Source organism: Nycticebus coucang, unplaced genomic scaffold, assembly GCF_027406575.1.
Source record: "Nycticebus coucang isolate mNycCou1 unplaced genomic scaffold, mNycCou1.pri scaffold_69, whole genome shotgun sequence".
Classification (NCBI taxonomy): Eukaryota; Metazoa; Chordata; class Mammalia; order Primates; family Lorisidae; genus Nycticebus; species Nycticebus coucang.
In genome coordinates this window covers 190,730-217,251 of record NW_026515594.1, presented here as the reverse complement: position 1 = coordinate 217,251, position 26,522 = coordinate 190,730, and the positions used below count along the sequence as shown (strand labels likewise).

General features: G+C 41.0%; 1 pseudogene; it reads left to right on the top strand.

The window, feature by feature from the left end:
- The first annotated feature begins 413 nt into the window (after positions 1–413).
- LOC128579581 (laminin subunit alpha-1-like) lies at positions 414–26,198 on the top strand (annotated as a pseudogene).
- Positions 26,199–26,522: the final 324 nt, after the last annotated feature.

Sequence of the window (26,522 nt, the reverse complement as noted above, 5' to 3'; positions counted from 1 at the left end):
ATGCTTACCTGAGCAGTGTCCTGGCCCTCGGTGCAGGTCTGGTGTGGAACACGCTTACCTGAGCTGTGCCCTGGCCCTCCGGTGCAGCTCTGGTGTGGAACACAATTATCTGAGCAGTGCCCTGGCCCTCCGGTGCAGGTCTGTGTAAGCCATACATTCACCCCACAAAGTAAAGCAGGTCTTTAAACTCATCAGGCAGATTTTTGAGGATATCTATGATTTTTTCTTGTTTTCTTTCGAGACAGAATCTCACTATCTTGTCCTTGGTAGAGTGCTGTGGCGTCACACTCAAACTCTTGCCTCAGCCTCCCGAGTATCTGGGACTTCAGGCGCCGCCACAACACCCGGCCATTTTGTTGTTGTTGCAGTTGTCATTGTTGTCCAGCTGGCCCAGGCCGAGTTCAAAACCGCCAATGTCGGTGTATGTGGCTGGTGACGTAACCACTGCACTACGGGTGTAAAGCCTCAATGATTTTTTTAATGATCCTTCTGGTACATGTTTGTTTTCCATATAATACTATTTTACCTGATGTATTAGTTAAAACCAGCAGAGGGTGGCTGGGCGTGGTGGCTCCCACCTACAATTCTAGCACTCCGGTAGGCTGAGGTGGGAGGATCCCTTGAGCTTAGGAGTTCAAGACCAGCCTGAGTAAGAAGAAACCCTGCCTTTTCTAAAAATAGAAAAATTAGCCAGGCATGATGGCAGAAGCCAGTAGTCACAGCTACTGGAGAGGCTGAGGCAGGAGGATCACTTAAGTACAGGAGTTTGAGATTGTAGGCTAAAGTATTTCCAGGGCAATCTAGCTTGGGGAAAGAGTGAGTCTCTGTCTCTAAATAAATAAATGAAGTGAGTTAAAAAATAAAACGGCACAAGATGATAAATGCCAATATAAAAATTGTTCTGTCGAGGGCACTGGAATTAAGAAAAGATAGTTACATTGAAGAAAACTAGAACAAACAAACAAATCTAAATAAGTAGAAATATTTATAGCATTATCCTCCTGTGAAAAACTTTCTTCTTACTAGAGTGAACACTGCCTACATTAACTTGCTTTTCCTTATAAAGCAACTGGCTTAAACTCAGGCAAGCATGTGGTAGTAGACCTTCTGTAAGTTGACCACTCAAGGGGCTGCACCAAACACGTCAACATACGGAGGTGGTCAACATAAAGACCTAGGCCTGTTATACATTGAGTACCTGTGATGCATGTCTGGTGTATGAAAATTAAGGCAACTTAAGGGAGTGGTCAGTGTAGGGAGGTGGTGGACCACAGGACATGCACCACATGTACATATCAGTATAGTAGGCCTAGTTTCTTATGGTGACCACCTCTGTATGTTGACCAATTTGTTACACTCCCTTGAGTGGTCAACTTCAAGAGGTTCTAATGTATGCTGGTTTACCTAATTAATGTGATCAAAGTATTAATGTTATCAATTTATGACTAATAGCTCTACCGTAAATTTTGTGAGGGAGAAATCAATAAACCTATTGTTTGTTCTCTTAACTGTCTTGAAAATGGATTGTATCTTGTCTCTTCTGCTTTGCAGCTCCCAGAATGAAGACTCTTCCTTCCATTTTGATAGGAGTGGGTACTCTTTTGTGGAGAAGACGCTTCGGGTGACTGTGACTCAGATAATAATGCTCTTCAGTACCTTTTCACCCAATGGACTTCTTCTCTACCTGGCTTCCAACGGCACAGTAAGAGTCTGGGCACAAAGCCCTCCCATGTACACACGTTGGTATTGCTATGAATTTACTTTTGTTTAGTGAGGATTTTCTAATTAAATCATACATTTGTACGCCATGCAAGTTTATGAACATATACTAATATATAGGTATGTATGTCATACAATATCCCCATTTTGCATCATTTATTTATTATGTTAATATGAATTTACTGTAGAACAGAGCTTCTCAACCTTCCTAATGCTGCGAACCTTTAATACAGTCCCAAGGGGTCTCAACCCATAGGTTGAGAACCACTGCTATAGAACCTTTGGGACTGGGCGGCACCTGTGGCTCAAAGGAGTAGGACGCCAGCCCCAATATGCCAGAGGTGGCGGGTTCAAACCCAGCCCTGGCCAAAAAAAAAAAAAAAAAAGAAAGAAAAAGAACCTTTGGGACGTATAAAAGAGCACCAAGTGGAAACCAGTCTTCCAGTCATTACACATATCAGTTAAACATTTGTTATTAAGTTTTGAGTTCAAATAATATATTTTGTTCTGTGTTCACTGCAACCACAGGGACCTTATTTAAATTGCACTCATAGGAATGTCATGATCCCAGCTTCCTCTCATGTGCTGGTAATTTCCATCTCTCCGTCTTCTACTTTTATTTTTTAGGACTGGCCCATTTATCAGTCTGAATAAAAAAGATCCAAAGAGATTCCACTTCTCTTATGAAAATTGTAGATTTTCATAGCAATGAGGATGGTTTCATTCTTATTTGCATAGATTTTCATAGCAACAAGAGTGGTTTCATTCTTATTTGTGTAAATTTTCATAGCAACGAAGATGGTTTCATTCTTATTTGTGTAGATTTTCATAGCAACTAGGATGTTTTCATTCTTATTTGTGTAGTATTCCAGAAAACCTTCATGGACATTTTTAGTTTTATAGCATAGACGTCTGGTGATGGGGCCAGATCCAGTTTTCTGAGTTTGATTTTGGGTTTCTGCCATTCCTGACTTGAAGGGAAAGGGACACGTGGGATCCAGATATAGCCATGGGGAAATGTGTTCTTTTCTTTACAGAAAGACTATATCCATCGAGTTGGTCCACAGCAGAGTGAAAGTTACTGTTTACCTGGGTTCGGGACCCCTTTCTCTCATTACAGACAGATGTTACAGCAACATGACCTGGTACAAAATTGCCTTTCAGCGAAACCGGAAACAAGGTAGGTGCCCAAATGGATTTGGTTGCTGCCCGTCAAATTCTTCTAAAAGCAGCAATCCTTATTCTACTTTAGTTTCCTAGGCATTCTTAAATAATATTCTAATTGAAAGCCATTGTCTTTGATATATTAAGCAACAAAATTCACAGTTTGCGGGAGGAATAGTATAATAATTAGCTGTGGTTTCCAATTACATTTTTTTGTTGTTGTTGCAGTTTTTGTCTGGGGCCGTGTTTGAACCAGCCACCTCCAGTATATGGGGCCAGGACCTACTCCTTGAGCCACAGGCGCAGCCCCCACGTACATTATTTAACATTAAATGCTGAATTGAGATCAAACATTGAATCCATTCTGTTTTCTTCCACACCCGTACTGCTGTCATTTATCAACGTGTATATTGGATTTATTGACTTTGGTAAAGAAGATTTTTCACTTGTCTTTTAATAGCCCAGAACATCAGCTGGTCAAATTTGCAGAATTTAAAAGTTGATGTCTTCGTAAATGAACTTTGTCAGCAGATGTGTGCATTTTACTTTAATATAGAAAGTGATTTTCATTTCATTGCCTCTTCCTTTCAACCTCCTTTTTGGTCTCCTAGCGGTCATCACGTACAACACTAGTTACAAAGAGACTAAGCAAGGCGAGACTCTGGGAGTATCTTCTGACCGCAATCATCTAGATAAGGATCCCATTTATGTGGGTGGATTGCCTCGGTCAAGAGTTGTAAGGTATGATGTTAAACTGCAGCACTTCTGTGTCCCTCATTTCTACAACAGAGTGAGACCCTGTGTCAAAAAACACCAAAGGAACAAACAGAAAAAAATTTAATCTCTCCCAGTTCCATTTTGACATCGAGGTGTTGTCAGGGCTTTGTCCCTTGGAGGACCGTGGGAGAGAACCCACTCCACCCTCCTGGCTTCTGGTGGCTTCAAGGGATCTTCAGCCTGTGGATGACGTTCTCTTTGTGGCTTCACCTCTGTGCCACAGTCCCTCTGTGTCTAGATTTCCCCTTTGATAAGGACCCCAGTCATCCCCAGTCATCCTGGATCAGGACCTACCCTAATTCCCTCATTTTTAACTTGAGTAACTCCTCAAAGACCCTTTTACCAAATAAGATCACAATCTCAGGTTGTGAGGGAATGAAGAGGCCAAAACTGCAACATCTTTTGAGAGGACACCATTCAATTCAATTCAATTCAGTTCAGACTCATAACCCATCATGCTTTTATTCAAAGTACTCTACACCATATTAATTGGCAAATAAAGCAAGCCTTTTGCAGAAACATTAATTATTTTATATTCATTGCCATTAGAATATCCTTTTTTTTGTTGCTGTTGTTGAAATAGAGTCTTGTTCTGTTGCCCCAGCTAGAGTGCTGTGGCATCAGTCTTGTTCAGAACAACCTCAAAGACCCAGGTTCAAGTGAACCTGTCACCTCAGCCTCTTGAGTAGCTGGACTGCAGGTGCCGCTACAATGCTCAGCTAGGTTTTCTATTTTTAGTAGAGACAGAGGTCTCGCTCTTGCTTAGTTGGTCTCCAACTCCTGACCTCAAACAATCCACCTGCCTCAGCCTCCAGAGTGTTAGGATTACAGGAGCCTGGCTGACCAGTAGAACATCTAAATATTGTTTACTGTGCAATATTTGGGGACCCCACTTGTCATACTCCACTCCCTATCTGGACATTTTATTTTATTTTTATTTTTGTAGAAACAGAGTCTCACTTTATTGCCCTCGGTAGAGTGCCGTGGTGTTACATGGCTCACAGCAACCTCCAACTCCTGGACTTAGGCGATTCTCTTGCCTCAGTCTCCTGAGTAGCTGAAACTACAGGCACCCGCCACAACTCCTGGCTATTTTTCTGTTGTTGTTGCAGTTTGGCAAGGGGCTGGTTTGAACCCGCCACCCTCAGTATGTGGGGCCAGAACCCTACCCTCTGAGCCACAGGAACAGCCCCTGGACATTTTAAAGTAGTAGAATCTCTCTCTCTCTCTTTTTTTTTTTTTTCCTTAGACACGGTCTTACTCTGTTGCCTGGACTAGAGTACAGTGGCATCAGCCTAGCTCACTGAAAACTCAAACTCTTGGATTCAGATGAGCTTAGGAGCCTCAGCCTCCTAAGTAGCTGGAATAACAGACATGCATCACCGTGCCGCCTACTTTTTTTTCCTTTTTGTAGAGATGGGGGTCTAACTATTGCCCAGTCTGGGGTTGAAGTCCTGGGTACAAGGAATCCTCTTACCTTGACCTTCTAAAGTGCTGAGAGCCACCCATGAGCTGCCATGGCCAGTACAGAATAACAGAACAGTATAATTTCTTTCTTTCTTTTTTTTTTTTTTTTTTTTGAGATAGAGTCTCACTATGTTGTCCTCGCTACCGAGGCATCACAGCTCACAGCAACCTCAAACTCTTGGACTTAAGCAATTCTGTTGCCTCAGCCTCCCAAGTAGCTGGGATTACCGGCGCCTGCCACAACGCCCAGCTATTTTTTTGTTGCGGTTGTTTAGTTGGCCCGGGCTGCCACTCTCGGTGTATGTGGCTGTGCCATAACCACTGTGCTATCGGCACTGAGTCAGAAAGTAGAATTTCATAACAGGAAAAAAGTAATCCTGCTTTCCGCAAACTTCTCTGGATTCCCCTTTTGTGAGCTAGAATGAATAATGTACGTGGAAGTTTAAAGTCCAGCATCGAGAGCCCGGATGAAATGGGGCAGGGGAGAGACAAGGAATCCTTTGTAACAGTGATTCACGTTTAGCTTTGTGACTTTAAACCCATTTGTCATTTGTGTAAGTCTAGCAATCAAGGCAAGATAGCTTCCGGGGAGTAGAGTCATCAAATGTCCAATCTGGATCACCCAGCCCAGTGGCTTCCAAATTATCCATGGCAGTGCCTTGTCTTTAGACCCAGTTCTTTTACAAAAGGCCGATGTGTGACACAGAGGAGCAGCCATACAGTGGCCGTGAGCAGCCCAGGGTCCACTTCCCACTGTGCCCCTCCCCTCTGCCAGGCATCTGGAAAAGGGCTCAGGAGAAACAGTTTGCAACCACAGTCACTTCCTGGTCTTAGACGCGAATACTAGAAACCTCTGGGGAGCTGGTCACTTGCCAAGTCAGAGCCAGGACTGTGGATGTCTCTGAATCCCACCCCAGATGTCATTCTCTGTTCCTTCTGTGGTTAGTTTAGCCTCGTGAGAGGTGGCTACAAGGAATCAACATCCGAGTCTTCATCAGTGTCACGTGCGTCTGTACTTTGCCCACACGGCACAGGGTAGACACTGGAGAAAAGGAAAGGAGTTCAGACACCAGACGTTCATGTTAGAAGACACCTGAGTATCTTCGTGGCCCACCTCCTTATTTACATTGGAAGAAACAAAGATCCAGAAAGGTTGAAATTTGCCCCACATCATGCAGTTGCTTAAAGGTCCCCAGCTGATTATTTAACATAGACAGAAAAAAAAAGAGCTGTCATTGTAAGAGAAAACCACCTCACTTCAAAGCTTTCTTGTAACTAGCTGATGCTTGAAGTTTGGAGATGGTCAGCGGTCTCCGTGTTTGGAAATGAGAGCCTGACCCCGGCCAGGCATGGGGCAACTTCTGGAAAGAAAAATATGCTTTTGACTTGGAGGCTAAGAAATAGGGTCTTGGGCAATCTCAGACTTTCCCAAATGCAATTATTTCCTTTAGGACAGACTTCATGGGTGCATAGTATGGACAGAAACTCGTGACGTCTTTAGCCTCTGATCCTAGCACCCCTTACACCTATCCTCATGAGAGGCAAATGTTCTATTCTACATGATAACTGGATTATAACCTGTGGGCTATAATTTCCTTATGACAATGTATTGCCTTTATTATAATTGGACTGTGTTTTCATGAGTTTATTTAAATTGTCACAACTTAAAGTGAGTTCCTCTTAAAATATTAGATGTATTTGTTTGTAGGCAGCCATCAAAGTGGCCACATTCACTGGTCTAACTAAGCCCTTTCTCTAGTCCTTAGGAGAGTATTCCTTTGACCTGAAGTTCTCACCATCAATACCATTATTAAAGAGAGGCCTAGACGTTTCTGCTGCGTGGCCCATGGAAACAGATTTTTTTATAAATATAGGTCCCTTTTTATTCCTTCTTTCAAAAGTGGCATTATGAAATCCAAATTTCCTTATGATTTTTCTCACATCCTGCCCTGCAGGGAAGGAATCACCAGCAAAAGCTATGTGGGCTGTATCAAGAACCTGGAAATATTTTTTTTTTTATATTACTTTTTTTTTTTTTTATTGTTGGGGATTCATTGAGGGTACAATAAGCCAGGTTACACTGATTGCATTTGTTAGGTAAAGTCCCTCTTACAATCATGTCTTGCCCCCAGAAGGTGTGGCACACACCAATCCCCACCCCTCTCCCTCCTTCCCTCTCTCTGTTTTTCCTCCCCACAATGACCTTAATTGTCATTAATTGTCCTCATATCAAAATTAAGTACATAGGATTCATGCTTCTCCATTCTTGTGATGCTTTACTAAGAATAATGTCTTCCGAGGCGGAGCATGATGGCGGACAGGACGGACGTGTAGCCCACCTCTCCCAAGCCACCAGGTGAGGAAAGGCAGTCTGGACCTTCCCTGTGTGTGGATTATTGGAGTGGACAGACAGCTGGAGAAGCCTAGCGAACTGGCAGTTTGCTATATATGAGGGGTAATTTAAAAATCACACACTCTGTTATAGAGAATCTTCCCTGCTCGGCCGTGCCGGCCAGCAGGCCCCTCCCCAACGGAGGTCAGCAGCTTGTAAATGCTGACAAAATCCAATTGACAAGTAATTAATCCTGAACTGAGGGAGGCATCCGAAAGGAGAGCCACTCAAAACCACAGGGAGCCTGGCAAACTGCTGGACAATTGAAGGGAAGGGATCCTGCCCGGGAAACAGACATTTTGAACTACCCAAAAGGGCAGGCACCTTTCCCCCAGGTGTTGGAGGGGGCTGGCAGTTCAGACTGTGCAGCGAACTGGTGGCCGCCCATCCAAAACTCTGAACCATAAAACTCAGAATAAATCCCACAAGCGCTCCAACCACGGAACGGCTTGAAGCCCAGGACCGGCTTTGGCTTCTGGGGCCGCGGAGCAACTGAAGCCGTGGGAACCAGCTACAGGAGACACCGTGGGAACTCAGCACCACTCCCCTTATGGCCAATTGCAGTCGCCAGTTTGCAGGGGAACCTGGGAGCACAGTGGAGGAACTTAGGAAGCGTGGACACCTGCACTGAGTGGGAGAGTCGGTCGCAAGTGCTGTCCCGAGGAGAACAGCCGAGGTTGCACAATTCTTAGGCGACAAACTTTTACAGAAACTCCAAAATGGCGATCGGCCATGGAAGGTGGTTACCATGGTAACGGTATAAACTATAAACCAGGTATAAGTCTCAAAACCACTCTCAGAGCCACCTGGTGTCCAGAAAGTATATTGCAGTATGAATATATTCCTACGAAAGTTGATCCCTACAGCAGACATATAGACATTTATAGGTATATTTCTACCACAAGAATATTTTTGCAGTTGGAGCCTTTTTTTTTTTTTTTGCTGTTGTTTTCTTTTTGTCTGATTTTTCCTCACCATTTTCTTAGAGGAGATTTTGATAATGTTTTATTATTACATTTTATATAGATACATTTTTTATTTCTATGTCTTCTAATTTTAATTTCTTCTTTCTTCTCACTTAACATTCCTTCTAACACCACTTTTTTGTCTTTTTTTTCCTTTATTTCAATTATTTTACGATTATCACTGTTTTTATTGCAGTTGTTCTTATATTGCTGTTGTCGTGGCTATTGCTTGTATGTTTATGTGTTTCCGTCTATCTCTGTATCTATGGGCCCATGTGCCTGGTAACCTTTGTATCTGTTTATTTGTTCATTTGGACTCAATGAGCTTGGTGTTATGACCTGTAACCCTGAGCTCCTAACACCCCCCCCTCCTCTCTCACTCCGTGATCTGGAGACCTGCCCCCTCAGGAGTCCAGATTCTTGGCTGAACTCTCAAGAGGTATGGACAGGACCTGGACTGCAGCTGGCCAGTGCTGACACTGTAGCAAAGGAGCAAGAAGACAACGGTCAGCTGAGAGGGAATTAGACTGGAGCAGTGGTGCCCCGAGGTGCAGAGCAACAGCCATCTTCAGCAATAACAAGGCCCACCCCCAGATATCCCATAGCCTCTCCTCCTGTCTTCCTGGGCAACCAGATGAGGCCGAGCATCTTCTCAGATGGCAACCACCATGGAACGGACCTGGGACTGAAACACAGGCCCCATGAGTAAAGGGTTTTCCTGAGACGGTACCGACCTGGGTGGAACACGGGGACTAGAAAACACACCTGCAGAGCCAGGAAACTCCTAGGGTAGGGCTGATTTAGAGAACTGCTCTACTGAGCCTAAGATGCACCTGGCCCTTAGGGGATCACCAGCCCATAGACAAAGGAGGTCAAGAGGCTACAGCCAACAACTGATCGTGCTGCGAATACAAACCCACAGGACTAAAGACAGGGCCTGAGACACAGGTTCTGGGAACTCAAATCAGCCTCTCCTCTGCAGAGGAATCTGGCAAGGTCAGAAACAAACTCCCACAGGGTTGTTCCCTTCACCCAGTAACATAAACTAAGGGTGGGGCTGGAACTGAGTGAACAACTCCAGCCTCCATCAAGTGCCCGAGGTTGACAGGCCACACCAGTCCCTACTGGATAAAGACAGAGAATAGTGGCCTAGTCGAGCAGACACAGACTACCCTGTGACTTAGGCAGGTGCAAACCCCTGGAGTATCTGCTTACTGCAGACAACTGACTGGGTCACAGCCCTGTGCGGCTAGCAGAGACTGGGTGTGACAGAGCTGCAAGGAGGGGAAGGAGGCATCATTCTTCCCAGACTGATCTATTTACTGGTGGCTCTTCCTGACTCCACGCAGCACTGGAGCAAGCCTTTTAGAGCAGCCACCAGACCCCTGTGACCCAGTTCCCAGGGACTTCTTGAACTCTCCCACCCGAGGAGCTGCTGACTGAGAAAATCGACTTGGACTTTTTGAAATGAGTCACTCACCTGGGGACTATCCAGGTGGTGCCCTGGGTGTGTGGTTGTAGGAAGGTTTGATTTTCCTTTTCCATTTGTTGCCTGTGGTGGGTGGGGTGACTTAATTGCTGGTATTTCTCCACAGCTGAGACTTCAACCCAGAGTAACTGTTTCACTAGGGTCACATAGAAACCAGCTGAAAACAAGTCAGAACCACTTAGCCCCTCTACACCAAACAGGGCCCCAGTTTCTCAGGCCACAGCACTGTACAGGTCCCCGACAAAACACTAGAGGAAAATCAAAGGGAGTAAAACAATCATGGGGCGGAATCAGCAGAAAAACACTGGTAACATGAATAACCAGAATAGATCAACCCCCCCAAGGAAAGATACGGCAGATGTAATTGAAGATCCCATTCACAAACAACTGGCTGAGATGTCAGAAATCGAATTCAGAATTTGGATGGCAAACAAGATTAACAAAATGGAATTAGGAATTCGTGGAGAAATTCAAAAGCTGTCTCAAGAATTTAACAAATTTAAAGACAAAACCACAAAAGACTTAGACACACTGAAACAAGAATTTGCAGCCCTCAAAGATATGAAAAATACAGTGGAATCCCTTAGTAACAGAATGGACCAGGCAGAAGAAAGGATCTCCGACATCGAAGATAAAGCATTTGAACGCTCCCAAACTCTCAAAGAGGAAGAGAAATGGAGAGCAAAAATGGATCACTCACTCAGAGAGCTCTGGGATAACTCGAAGAAGGCAAATATCCGTCTCATAGGAATTCCTGAAACAGATGAAGTGGCCTCACTGGGCGCAGAGGCCCTTCTGCATGAAATTATGAAAGAGAATTTTCCAGACATGCCTAGAGAACCTGAAATTCAGATAGCAGATAGCTTCAGAACCCCAGCACGACTCAACCCCAATAAGACATCCCCCAGGCATATCATAATTAACTTCACTAAAGTTAATATGAAGGAGAAAATTCTCAAAGCTGCCAGGAGAAAGAAATCTATTACCTTCAAAGTGAAGAACATTAGAATGACTGCAGATCTCTCTGCTGAAACTTTTCAAGCCAGAAGAGGGTGGTCATCAACGTTTAATCTCCTCAAGCAAAATAACTTTCAACCCCGGATCTTGTACCCAGCTAAACTGAGTTTCATTTATGACGGAGAAATTAAATACTTTAATGACATACGTATGCTAAAGAAATTTGCCATAACCAAACCAGCTCTTCAGGATATTCTCAGACCTATCCTCCATAATAACCAACCCAATCCTCTACTACAAAAGTAAACTCACTCAGAAACTTCTGATCAAACTCTAACTTCCACAATGGCAAAAGGATGAAAAATGCCCACTGGACTTTCAAAAAACTCAATACCCCAAATTTCACCAAACTTATCAATGCTCTCCATTAATGTGAATGGCTTAAACTGCCCTCTAAAGAGACATAGGTTAGCTGACTGGATACAAAAACTCAGGCCAGACATTTGTTGCATACAAGAGTCACATCTTAACTTAAAAGACAAATACAGACTCAGGGTGAAAGGATGGTCATCCATAATTCAGGCAAATGGTATCCAGAAAAAAGCAGGAGTTGCAATTTTATTTGCGGACACAATAGGCTTTAAACCAACAAAAGTAAGGAAGGACAAAAATGGTCACTTCATATTTGTTAAGGGTAAGACTCAATATGATGAGATTTCAATTATTAATATCTATGCACCCAACCAGAATGCACCTCAATTTATAAGAGAAACTCTAACAGACATGAGCAACTTGATTTCCTCCAACTCTATAATAGTCGGAGATTTTAACACTCCTTTGGCAGTGCTGGATCGATCCTCCAAAAAAAAGCTGAGTAAAGAAATTCTAGATTTAAATCTAACCATCCAGCATTTAGATATAGCTGACATCTACAGAACATTTCATCCCAACAAAACTGAATACACATACTTCTCATCAGCCCACGGAACTTACTCCAAAATCGATCACATCTTAGATCACAAGTCTAACCTCAGCAAATTTAAAGGAATAGATATTATTCCATGCATCTTCTCGGACCATCATGGAATAAAACTTGAGATGAGTAACAACAGGAATCTGCATACACATACAAAAACATGGAAGTTAAATAACCTTATGCTGAATGATAGCTGGGTCAGAGATGAGATCAAGAAGGAAATTGCCAAATTTCTGGAACAAAACGACAATGAAGACACGAACTATCAGAACCTCTGGGACACAGCAAAGGCAGTTCTATGAGGGAAATTTATAGCACTGCAAGCCTTCCTCAGGAGAATGGAAAAAGAGGAAGTAAGCAACTTAATGGGACAACTCAAGAGACTGGAAATGGAAGAACAATCCAACCCCAAATCCAGTAAAAGAAAATAAATAACCAAAATCAGAGCAGAACTAAATGAAATTGAAAACAAAAGAATAATACAACAGATCAATAAATCAAAAAGCTGGTTTTTTGAAAAGGTCAACAAAATAGATAAACCTTTGGCCAACCTAATCAGGAAAAAAAGAGTAAAATCTCTAATCTCATCAATCAGAAATAACAAAGATGAAATAACAACAGACTCCTCAGAAATCCAAAAAATCCTTAATAAATATTACAAGAAACTATACTCTCAGAAATACGAAAATTTGAAGGAAATCGACCGTTACTTGGAAACACGTCACCTTCCAAGACTTAATCAAAAACAAGTGGAAATGTTGAACAGGCCCATATCAAGTTCAGAAATATCATCAACCATACAAAATCTCCCCAAAAAGAAAAGCCGGGGCCAGATGGTTTCACGTCAGAATTCTACCAAACCTTTAAAGAGGAATTAGTACCTATACTACTCAACCTGTTCCAAAAGGTAGAAAAAAAAGGAAGACTACCCAACACATTCTATGAAGCAAATATCACCCTGATCCCCAAACCAGGAAAAGACCCAACAAGAAAAGAAAATTATAGACCAATATCACTAATGAATATAGATGCAAAAATATTCAACAAGATTCTAACAAACAGAATCCAGCAAAATATCAAACAAATCATACATCATGACCAAGTCGGTTTTATCCCAGAGTCTCAAGGCTGGTTCAATATACATAAATCTATAAAGGTAATCCAGCACATAAACAAATTAAAAAACAAAGACCCTATGATTCTCTCAATCGATGCAGAAAAAGCTTTTGATAACATCCAACATCCATTCATGATTAGAACACTTAAGAAAATTGGTATAGAAGGGACATTTCTTAAACTGATAGAGGCCATCTACAGCAAACCCACAGTCAATATCATATTGAATGGAGTTAAATTGGAATCATTTCCACTTAGATCTGGAACCAGACAAGGCTGCCCATTGTCTCCATTGCTCTTTAACATTGTAATGGAAGTTTTAGCCACCGCAATTAGGGAAGAAAAGGCGATCAAGGGTATCCACATAGGGTCAGAAGAGATCAAACTTTCACTCTTCGCAGATGATATGATTGTATATCTGGAAAATACTAGGGACTCTACTACAAAACTCTAGAAGTGATTAAGGAATACAGCAGTGTCTCAGGTTACAAAATCAACATTCATAAATCGGTAGCCTTTATATATACCAACAATAGTCAAGTTGAAAAAACAATTAAGGACTCTATCCCATTCACAGTTGTGCCAAAGAAGATGAAATACTTGGGAGTTTATCTAACAAAGGACGTGAAAGATCTATATAAGGAGAACTCTGAAACTCTAAGAAAAGAGATAGCTGAGAATGTTAACAAATGGAAAAATATACTATGCTCATGGTTGGGAAGAATCAACATTGTTAAAATGTCCATACTACCCAAAGCAATATATAATTTCAACGCAATCCCCATTAAAGCTCCACTGTCATACTTTAAAGATCTTGAAAAAATACTTCGTTTTATATGGAATCAGAAAAAACCTCGAATAGCCAAGACATTACTCAAAAATAAAAACAAAGCAGGAGGAATCACGCTACCAGACCTCAGACTATACTACAAATCGATAGTGATCAAAACAGCATGCTACTGGCACAAAAACAGAGAAGTAGATGTCTGGAACAGAATAGAGAACCAAGAGATGAATCCAGCTACTTACCGGTATTTAATCCTTGACAAGCCAATTAAAAGCATTCAGTGGGGAAAAGATTCCCTATTTAACAAATGGTGCTGGGTGAACTGGCTGGCAACCTGTAGAAGACTAAAACTGGACCCACACCTCTCACCATTAACCAAGATAGACTCTCACTGCATTAAAGATTTTAAACCTAAGACATGAAATTATAAAAATACTAGAAGAGAGTGTAGGGAAAACCCTTGAAGAAATTGGGTTGGGCGAGTTTTTTATGAGAAAGACCCCCCGGGCAATTGAAGCTGTTTCAAAAATACACTATTGGAACTTGATCAAACTAAAAAGCTTCTGCACAGCCAAGAACACAGTAAGTAAAGCAAGCAAACAGCCTTCAGAATGGGAGAAGATATTTGCAGGTTATGTCTCCGACAAGGGTTTAATAACCAGAATCCACAGAGAACTCAAACACATTAGCAAGAAAAGAACAAGGGATCCCATCGCAGGCTGGGCAAGGGACTTGAAGAGAAACTTCTCTGAAGAAGAAAGGCGCATGGCCTTCAGACATATGAAAAAATGCTCATCATCTTTAATCATCAGAGAAATGCAAATTAAAACTACTTTGAGATATCATCTAACTCCAATGAGACTAGCCTATATCACAAAATCCCAAGACCCGAGATGTTGGCGTGGATGTGGAGAAAAGGGAACACTTTTGCACTACTGGTGGGAATGCAAATTAATACATTCCTTTTGGAAAGAGATATGGAGAACACTTAAAGATCTAAAAATAGATCTGCCATTCAATCCTGTAATCCCCCTACTGGGCATATACACAGAAGACCAAAAATCACACCATAACAAAGATATTTGTATCAGAATATTTATTGCAGCCCTATTCATAATTGCTAAGTCATGGAAAAAGCCCAAGTGCCCATCTATCCACGAATGGATTAATAAATTGTGGTATATGTACACCATGGAATATTATGCAGCCTTAAAGAAAGATGGAGACTTTACCTCTTTCATGTTTACATGGATGGAGCTGGAACATATTCTTCTTAGTAAAGTGTCTCAAGAATGGAAGAAAAAGTACCCAATGTACTCACCCTTATTATGAAACTAATGTAGGACCTTCACATGAAAGCTATATCCCAGTTATAACCTAAGAATAGGGAGAAAGGGGAAAGGGAGGGGAGGGAGGGGGGAGGGAGGCGGAAGAAGGGGGACTAATGGGATTACACCTGCAGTGCATCTTACAAGGGTATATGTGAATCCTAGTAAATGTGGAATGTAAAGGTCTTGGCAAAATAACTAAGAAAATGCTACAAAAGCTATGTTAACTAATGTGATGAAAATGTGTCAAACGATATATGAACCAAGTGTATGGTGCCCCATGATCATACTAATGTACACAGCTATGGTTTAATTAAAAAAATAAATAAATAAATAAATAAAAAGAATAATGTCTTCCACTTCCATCCAGGTTAATATGAAGGATGTAAAGTCTCCATTTTTTTTAATAGCTAAATAGTACTCCATGGTATACATATACCACAGCTTGTTAATCCATTCCTGGGTTGGTGGGCATTTATAATAATAATAAAATAAAAGAGAGAAGTAGATATTGTAATATTTTATATTAGTTTTATTATAAACTACTCAGTGAGCACCAAATATTTATTGCTTTACCTACAGAGAAAGTGAAAAGAATGAGGTGTTAATCATTCATGCAGAATGAATTCATAAAGTCATCCTCATTGTAATATATTTCCATTAAAATGAAAAGGTCTATTAATTTCGTTGAGCCTTCTTCTAGGTATTAGGTTTAGAAAGTAGAATGAACTACTTGGCATTGAAATTAATAGCATGTAGTACATCTAGGATTAACAATATGAAAATTTGTTGAAATTTTTATTTTTTCCTTATCTCCTATTATCTCATTTTTACATTGAGATGCTATATTAGAATAAAAATTTCATGCTTTCCAATTTGCATTTTTCCTCCTAAGTTTGTGATAAATTCAATTTTCTCTATTAGAACAATCGGAGCACTAAGTATATTTAATAAAATAATAAATATGTAGAATATAAATTACATTTAATTTTTTTAATTTAATTTTTTTTTTAATTTTAGATTTAAAGGGTACAATTAGGTTACATTATTTGCATTTGTTAGGTAAAGTCCAGGTTGTAGTTGTGCCCCTCCTCCAGGGCATAATATACGCTTACATTGTGCCTGTTACGCGAGAGCACACCAATCTCCCTCCATACTCCCCCCACCATCACTTTCCTCCCCCTCACTTGAGTTTAATTGTGTTTTTCTCTCATGTGTTCGTGTATTTGTTCATCTACGGATTTCATATTAGTGTTAAGTACATTTGGATACTTGCTTTTCCATTCTTGTGATACTTTATTAGGGAGAATGTTCTCTGACTCTATCCAGAATAATTTCCATTTTAAATTAATATTATATATATAATATGCCTTTAATGCTAATAACATTATGCTAAATTCAACTTAATTTTTCTTAATCATAAAATACTTTGAGGTATATAATTATTATTAATATCAAGGTCATTATAATTAATATTTTATGCATTAAAATACCAATTACAGCTTGATTAACTGAAATAAAGATGAGGAAAAGTCCATTTAGAAGCTAAAATCCAAATTATAATCACATTGATTACAATATTGTACAGTGATTTAAATGTAAGTTTATCATACTATTACTCAATATTTAAGAATACATTTATTATGTAACAGAAAAAAAAAAGAACCTGGAAATATCCAGGTCGACCTTTGATTTACTCAGAAATTCCTATGGAGTGAGAAAAGGTTGTATGTTGGAGGTAGGAAACATTTAATTGATGTTGGAATGAGTTTTTATAAATATCCACTGATGTAGCAAAATAATAACATAAAAAAATCTAAACCAGTGAGGTGGATAGAATGGAGAAAATGGGGAAGCCCAGTGGCAATGGGGAGTCGGCCTGTGGCTGGAAACTCACGGCTCCTCTTATCCCCTCTGACCAGCCCATCTGAAGTGTTAGCCTCTTAAGAGGCAGCTATGTTGAGTTGCCATCCAAGTCTTTGACCCCAGAATCGGAATTGCTGGCCATATTTGCCACCAAGAACAGCAGTGGCATCATCCTGGCTGCCCTTGGCAGGGACGTGGAGCTTCAGGGTCCTGGGCAGGCCCACGTGGTGAGTAGTTCCCTGCCGCCCGGCTGCATGCTCCTAAACTTTTGGTGTGTTCCTGGTTGTTTATGAGTATGTATTTTTAATAAGTAAAAGTTACATCGCTGAGTGCCGTTCCCTTATGAATCAGTGATGTCCTGTGCTGTGCAATCCATCCTTCTTGTCCAGTGACTTAGGAAAAGACACTTGTCATCCACCTATAATTTTTGTGAAAACACGTTCGGCGAGCACACACTGAGTTGTCCTCCATGCGTCATGGTCCTTAGTTTTCATTCTAAGGTGAAACAGCAGTCCTTCAGTGCTGTTCAGATCTTCAGTCTACTGCTCTAAGGCAGGGTTTTCTTCATCTGCTATAGTAGTGATTTTCAACCAGAGTACTGTGAAAAATTTTAAAGATAATGAATTAAATTATTTCCCAAAGAAGTTTAAAACACAGTGAGTATATTCTCTTTCTTTACTTTTCTTTTGATCAACATAATTTCAGTATGCTGTGGAAGTTTTACTATAGGTTCAAGTATGACATGAGATAAAAAAAGGTTGAAACACATTGCTTGAACAATTTGAAAGGATCGAAAGAGCAGCAAGGGGCGGCACCTGTGGCTCCATGGGTAGAGTGCCGGCCCCATATACGAGGGTGGCGGGTTTGAACCCAGCTCCGGCCAAACTGCAACAAAAAAATAACTGGGCTTTTGATGGGTGCCTGTACTTCCAGCTACCCGGGAGGCTGAGGCAAGAGAATCACCTATGCCCAGGAGTTGGAGGTTGCTGTGAGCTGTGACACCATGGTGCTCTAGTGAGGGCAATAAAGTGAGACTCTGTCTCTAAAAAAAAAAAAGAAAGAAAGAGCAGCAAGAGAGTCATAGCCTGTGATGAGCACATTGAGCAAGCGCCAGGAGAGGAGCGAGGACAGGGTTCCATGTTCATGTTGCCATATTTATATTCCATTTTAGGAGCGTAGGTGATACTTACCTTACCCTCTGCTCAAACTTGCACCTGTCACATGATTTGGAGAAACTTAGAGATTGCTAGTGTATTGTGTTAACGAAGTGGAGCCTGTCTTAACCGCAGTGTACTGGGGACCTTCTTTACTGTACAAGACACTTTACAGACATTGCTGCATAAGGATTATAGCCACCTGCAAGGCAGATGCTGATGCTTACATTTTGTTGAGGAAGAAATGGATTCAGAGAGCCCAGTTTATGTGCCCAAGGTCACACAGCTGTTGTGACATCTGTTTATAGACGCCAAGCATGTCACAAGCCACTTGGCGAAGAAGGGCTGATAAGGACTAACATTGGTTTGGGACTCCATTGATCATTTCATTTTAAAGTATTTTTTCAGTTCTTTAAAAAGTTGAACTGAAAAACTTTTTTTTTTGTTTTGAGACAGTTTCAGCTGTCACCCTGGGTAGAGTGCCGTGGCATCACAGCTCACAGCAACCTTGAACTTGGGCTCAAGTGATCCTCGTGCCTCAGTTTTTCTATTTTAGTAGAGACGGGGTCTCGCCTTTTGCTCAGGCTTGTCTCGAACTCATGAGCTCAAGCAATCCCCCCATCTCAGCCTCCGAGAGTGCTAGGATTACAGGCATGAGCCACCACAACCAGCCTGAAATTTATATAAAATTAATCATTGTAGAGTAAATAAGTCAGTAGCATTTAGCACACCCACGGTGCCACAAGGCCACCTTCTCTGTTTATTTCTAAACATTTTCATCACCCAAAATAGCAGTCTGGGACCATTAAGCAGTCACTCCCTGTGCCCCTTTCTCCCCACCCCTGCGTTTTGTCTCTAAGGATGAATTTGCCTATTCTGGATGTTCCATATGAATAGAGTCACACCACGTGTGATCGTGTCGTTCACCTAGCCCGTCTTTGAGTATGTCCACACTGTCATATGTAAGGTCTTAATTCTTCATTCTTTTTTTTTGGCCGGGGCTGGGTCTGAACCCGCCACCTCCAGCATATGGGGCCAGCACCCTACTCCTTTGAGCCACAGGCGCCACCCAGATCTTCGTTCCTTTTTCTGGCTGACTAGTATCCCACTGTGTGAACCTCTCACAGTTTATCATTTGCTTCCTTGATACATGGGATTATTTCTGCTTTTTGACTATTATGACTAATGCTGCCAGGAAGTGTTTGAGGCCCTGTTTTCAAGTCTTCTGAGTGCATACCTAGGAGAAGAGCTGTTGGTCATATGGTAATTGTATATTTGACTTTTGGAAGACCTGCCAGACTGTTTCTGAGCCAGCAAAAACAGAGTAGTATCGTCCAGTAGTAACAAGGGTATTGTGAAACACCCCCATTCCAGTTCTTCTGGTGGCATTATGAATTGTTATACCTATTTTCAATATGGCAAAATGATTTTAAGAGCTTTAAACATTGTCAAACTTTAGTTCCACTTTTAGAAATGTTAGAAACAATTTCATGGGCAAAAAAATTTAAATATTCATGTGGATGATAATAAACAATTATTAAATTGAAACTACTTTAAATGTTATTGATTAAAGCGACAAATTTATAATCTGTCTGCTTATTGTACATAATGTAGCAATAAAGAATCCCTGTGACGGCAATGCAGACATGGAAACATGTGGTGGTATGTGTAGTGGTAACAGCATAAGGCAGAATGTAAATTACATGAAGGGATTAGAAAGTAACACGATAAATTTAAAATAGTTGTGTTCAATGATGAGAGTCTTAAGGAATTGCTTGCTTGATGTTAATATTCCCATGTTACCTTGGTAAGATGGAATTTTTTAAATCCTATACTAACGAGCTTTTTTCTGGCTAATTCTCTGCACACTCCTGCCCCCAGCCCTTCTCCATTCTGCTGATTCAGGGCCATGTTGAGGTTCACATCAGTCTTGGGGACAGGTCCAGCCTGAGGAAAGCCCTCCTACACTCTCCCACAGGCACCTACAGCGATGGACAGCCGCATTCCATCTCCTTGTAGGAATCGGAGGTACTGTCCCCACAGCAAGGCGTGTGTCATGAGGGGGTGGGGACCTCACCAGGGCTTCCAGCAGAAACATTGTCCTGGCACCCTGTGCAGTTAAATGACTGGCATGATCAGCATTCCAAATAGTTGTAGAAGCCAAACCTTGCCAGACAGCTCCTTATGAGATGTTTGTGCTATTTCTATAATTGAACAACTTTATCCTTGCCCTTTTTTGAAACTCAATATAAATTATATTGGATTAATTCTGTGGCAAAGAGCATTGTGGTATCAATAAATAGTATTATATCAATAGTAAATAGTACAGTAGTAAGTAGGTTATGTCAACATTCCTGTATATTTCCCTCCAGAACTCTAGAGCAAACATTTTAAAAGTATACTGGACATTTTCATCATAGGTAAAGAGGTAAAATTATACTGTTCTCAAAAAAGCAGTCAAATTCAATGATTTTTGTTAACATTGCACTCATTACTGAAGAATTTTCAGTTGTAAGTTTTAATCTTTAAGATTCACCTTTTGTTCTGACATGTCATATTAAAATTTGTCTTCCAGGAACTTTTATTATTCAGTAAGAACTTTGCTGGGATTGTGTGTTAAAATGGGCCATTGTTTTATTATAGTTAAAGATTTTCGTTTATTTTCTCCTATGATCTTTTAGAATTATCACTGTTAAATTGGCTGAGACCAATCCTGTGGAAATGAACTTGGGTCCATTAGCAGAAAGCAGGACTATAAATGTGTCCAACCTGTACCTAGGGGGCATTCCTGAGGGTGAGGGGACCTTGGTGCTCAGAATGAGAAGCTCGTTCATTCCATGGCTGCATCAGAAATCTGATCTTTAACCTGGAGTAAGTGAAACTGTGCTCTCTGCATGTTTTTGCATTTTCTGACCTTCAACAGTGAGTGCTAACGCTAACCTGCAGTCTAATTTTGTTGTTTGAGATTGCCTAAAATTTTAAAAGTTCCTGAAGAACATATGAACCCCGTTTGTCTATCATAGAAATCCCCACAAATGGACTTTATTGGATTCAAATGATTGACAGGTACAGTCACCTTACTTTCAAATAAAAGATGGAATCTTAGCTCCACACACAATTATCCATAAATAGCTGGGGTTAAATATATTTTTGATAAGCACTTAAAAGAAGATAGATTTTGTAATACAAATTTCTGAATTGTTTTTACAATTAGGCTACTAGCAGCTTCAGATTATTAATGGTTCCCCTGAAAGCAATTACTGTATAATTAAGAACTGGAAGCCTCCATCCCATGTGTGGTGGGCTTGTGATGATTCATTCCTCCTTGCTGACCCTCTGCCCACGGTCAGCGTGCTGAGCAGACCCAACACATGCTCTGCCCTGCAGGGCCATTGTCTGCTTGGGGGAAACTGGATGTGAGCTGATGAGATTGGGATCTCTCCCGCCGAACCACTGACTTGCCACTCGATCTTTAGCAAGGACTTGGATCTTTCAAGATCACAGCATCTTTCCACATGAAATTACCTCTTACGGGTCCCTGAACCTGGCAAGAATACAAATGTATTCATGGATTTCAACATGATTACAATGTCGGAGCCTTGGTTTAGCTATTTCTATAGACTTATATTTAGTCACCTGTTGTCTATTTATTCTTTCCCTCACTGGAGAGTCATCTTCATGCTCCTTAAAGCTGTGAGGCTGTGGACTCCACATCTCTTGTGGTTCCCAGGCATGTCCAGGAAAGTGCCACAGGGTCACATGCAGGTGCAGGACTTGGTGCTGGAGCTGCGTAGTGAAGGGGCGTGTGACGAGGGAAGCCCACAACCTCCCTTGAGGGGACATCAGTGTTCAGCTGAGGTCACTATGCAGACAGGTAGAAACCAGAGCATGAACGTGGCCATAGGGCAGCCCAGTGAAGGCTGCAGGAAGTGTGTCAGCTCCGGAGCGGCTCTCGCAGGGCGCACAGGAAGGGCCTGGGGTAGTGTTTCAAGAAGCATCAAACAAGAAAGTACCGGGTGTCCCAAAAGTCACCATGCATAGGAAAAATGGAAAATCATAGCTAAATATACCTTTGTTTAGAAAATGTTCATTACAAAATTTTACAAAAAGGTGGCCAACATGTAGAGAATATTTTGTAAATATTTTGTAAAATTGTGTAATGAACATTTTATGAATAAAGATGCATTCAGCTATAATTTCCTTTTTTTTTTATGTTTGATGACTTTCGGGACATCCCTGTGTATAACATGATCTATCCAGACTCTCAGGCATGCTGAAGGATGGTCACTCTGATCACTCCAAGAGAAACAGATTCATTGTTTCTTATGGATTTTAATTGTACACTAATTACATGACACAGTTTCTGGTTTGTGATATCCTAATTTTGAAACTCTCCCTTGTTTGTGCCTAGACTTTTGGATTTCACCAGTGCAGTTGGCTCTGAACAAGCGGACTTGGACACCTGCTTGCTTGCACAAAGGCCTAAGCTGGCTTTTCTTGGCGAGGACGGGGAGCACATACACCAGGGCTGGTGAGTTCGAATCCAGCCCGGGCCTGCCAAACAACAATGACAGCTACAACAACAAAATAGCCAGGTGTTGTGGTGGGCGCCTGTAGTTCCAGCTACTTGGGAGGCTGAGGCAAGTGAATCACTAAAGTCCAAGAGTTTGAGGTTGCTGTGAGATATGATGCCACAGCACTCTACCCAGGGCGACAGCTTGAGACTCTACCTCAAAAAAAAAAGAATGCAATGACAACTTGACCAGTTTGGCACAAATGCCTTAATTATCATCCTGTCACTAAGGCAGCAGCACTTTTAAGCACCACTGGTTTTACAATGAATAGTACAAGTGTCAATATGGTGACATGGGCAAACAGCATAGGGAGTACTACCCAGCATTAAAGTAGTTTTAACCTTGCAGGCCACTAAAAATCACGTCTAGGGCTTCCCTTACCTGTCCACAGATACCGCTGACTTATGTGCTTCCTATATATCAGACCTTGTGACTTCTGACTCCACTTAAAACTTAAATTTGGTATTCACATTAGCGTTTTACTTCTTTATAAAACTATGTTTTTCTCTCTGAAACTCTGAAGTCAGAAAAATTTCTTTCCCAATGATCTGGGTGTTGCTGAGTTTGATATGTTGTTCTTCTGGTCAAAATAATGCTTGAGTCCTAACACCTCATAGAATTGTTCTTTTATTAATTTATGCATCTTCCAACTCTCAGTTTTAGAAACAGAATGTTATCCTTATTCAAAGTGGGTTTTATCCCTCTTTTAATTCCCACAAAATGGGGAGAGTCTCATCTCCCAGGCACGCAGGGTGGCAGAGCTCTCCTGTATCTCTGGTCCCTTGAAAGCAGATGTGGCTTAAAACAGTTTGGTGGAAACACTTCAGACATTTATTAATAAATGTTCTCTGAGCTTAAGAGAAACGTTATTACCTCAGAATGAAAAATTTCTCTTAAATTTCTAAAGAGAACGATTTCTAAAGGGCCAAGGACACACTGCTTCTCAGGATCACACAGATGAATTCTCCAAGGAATTGAATAAAAAGATTTCAGCATTACCATTTTTCAGTCTCAAGTGCATTAACAACAATTCCTTAATTGTAAAATGGAAGTCCCACAAAACCGTATTTTACTAAAAAGACAGACTTAATTTCAGAAAATACATAAACAAAAACCATTTCTTACACACTCCATGAATGCTCTTGACAGTGCTAAAACCACCCCATGGTGCAAATGGACAGGTAACTCATTTGTGCAGTTAAGAATATATACAGGACCCATGATTGCATGTACACAGCTATGAAAAAATATATATATTTTAAACTCATAATAATAAAAAGTGACTATTATATTGAAAAAAGAAGAAGAATATATAAAGGAAACACAGGATTCTTGAGACAAGTCAGGAGCTTACACAAGATTTACACAGAACAACAGGCGGGAGGCAGTAGCGTGCCTGTTGGTCTGGGAATTTTAAAATGATCTAGTTAGGGATCTGAGCTAAAGAAGGGACCAGAAGGATCTCAGGCTTGAAGAGGACATCAACCCAGATGAAAGAGCCAGTTTTGTAATGAAATTTGTGACTTCATAGCCAAAAGAGCACAGATCTCATCATCGCTTTGGTTTTCAGGTTTCAGATCAACTAATGATTAATTTTCCTACAGTACTAACAGTCCTAGAGTTTTTCAGGTGGCAGAATTTAGTTTAATAGGTTCAGAAAATAATTTGATCTTATATTTTATAGAGTTATTAAGTATAGGAAGGATTAACTGAAATATCGAGTTAAACTTTCTTGTAATTTAGAGGGAAGTTGTCTATGGTGATCATGATTTAAGGTATTGAAAAAATTCTTACAAATGGCAAGGTGGTCTTCTTTGGGATACAGAGAAGAAAGTAAGTTGAATGTTTAAAGGCATCTCTCTCTTTGCCTCTTCCACCATAGGATGTGGGGATCTCCTGAGGAGATTATCTTTCTTTTTTTTAAAAGTTTCTCCAGAATGTTTATTGCAGCCCAATTCATAATAGCTAAATCATGGAAAAAGCCCAAGTGCCCATCGATCCACGAATGGATTAATAAATTGTGGTATATGTATACCATGGAATACTATGCAGCCTTAAAGAAAGATGGAGACTTTACCTCTTTCATGTTTACATGGATGGAGCTGGAACATATTCTTCTTAGTAAAGTATCCCAAGAATAGAAGAAAAAATACCCAATGTACACAGCCCTACTATGAAACTAATTTGGGACTCTCACATGAAAGCTATAACCCAGCTACAACTTAACAATAGGGGGAAGGGGGAAAGGGGGGGTGGGTAGAGGGAGGGGAATCGGTGGGATCACACCTGTGCTGCATATTACAGGGGTATTTGCGAAACTTGGTAAATGTAGAATGTAAATGTTTTGGCACAGTAACTGAGATAACGCCGGAAAGGCTATGTTAAACACTGTGATAAAAATGTGTCAAATGGTTTATGAAGTGAGTGTATGATGCCCCATAATCATATCATTGTATACAGTTATGATTAAATAAAAAAATTAAAAAAATAAAAAAAAAAGTTTCTCCCAGACTAAACTGTAATCTGATGACCTAGAATTACAAATAAGACATGCCCATTCAAAAGAGTAACTCTTTTTTGGAACTTGTCACAATCTGGGCAAAGCATAAATAGTCTTACAAAGTTCTTAGAATGCAGATAACATGTCTAGCACCTTAAGAAAAAAATTAAACATCTAAGATAGTAAATCACCTGTAGTGTTTTATCTAATTTACCCAATCTTGGCACTGGCAGCAGGAATATATACCCATGTATGATGTGCCTGAGTAAGAGATAAGAAAACAAAGCCCCCCAAGGCTCTCTGTATAACCAGGGAAACAGCACACACATGTATCTGTAGAAACCCTGAGTTGCCAAAGCAGGACAGGCAAAGTTGCAGATTTATGCCAAAAATTCCAAAGTGGGGGAAAAAATTAACTCCTAGATATCTCTAGGCCTTCTAGCTCCCTGCTGCATGGTTTTTTGCTCTTCAAAGTGAACACACTTCTGCAGAGATGCAGTGGCTTCTGCCTACGGGTGAAGACGGCCCACAAGGTCATAGTCCTTGTCTTCCAATCCTCCGTCCTTGTGTTTGGTCAACCAGCCTCTGAAGACATTCTGACTCAATGAATGGAAAGATGGCTTTGGGGCTCAATATGTACAATTTTCCTCGTTCTATTCTTTTGAGAAATGTCAACATAGAAAAGGCAACTAGAAAGGAGCTGCAAAGCAACAAGTCTGAGTAACTACCTACAGTACAGGTGGGCCTGGTGCTGGACAAGGAGACGCAGATGCCCCGATCTGTCCTGGACAGGCAGACGCAGACGCCCCATTCTGTCCTGGCACACAGGTATGATGGCAAAGCATGGCCTTCTCAGGGCCAGAGAACACAACTGGCCTTCACCCAGGCTTTCTCCCAGCTGCTGCTCTCCCTTACAACACTGAAAGAAATAGCTATCGCAGTTTTTGTCCTTAAAGGAACATATTAGTGGTCATCATGAAGACAGGCATACAAAGTCCCCAGGGTACCGACTGCTAAAAGTGAGATATGTGCTCTGTGACCTAATCACATCCAACTAATAATAATGTGGAAACAGAGCTGTTCTTGTTTGAGACTTCAGTGGGCAGGATCTTCGAGAAGCTCTATCAAAAGAGTAAGAACTATGCCTGTCCCTGCAACATGGGGGACCCACACTAAAGCATTACATTGACACCTATTATTTTATTCTTTTGGCATCCCGATTATCAAGAGTAAAAACATAAAAAGCACTCTCCAATTTTCCATTGATGTACTCTAATTTGATATCTTGGTG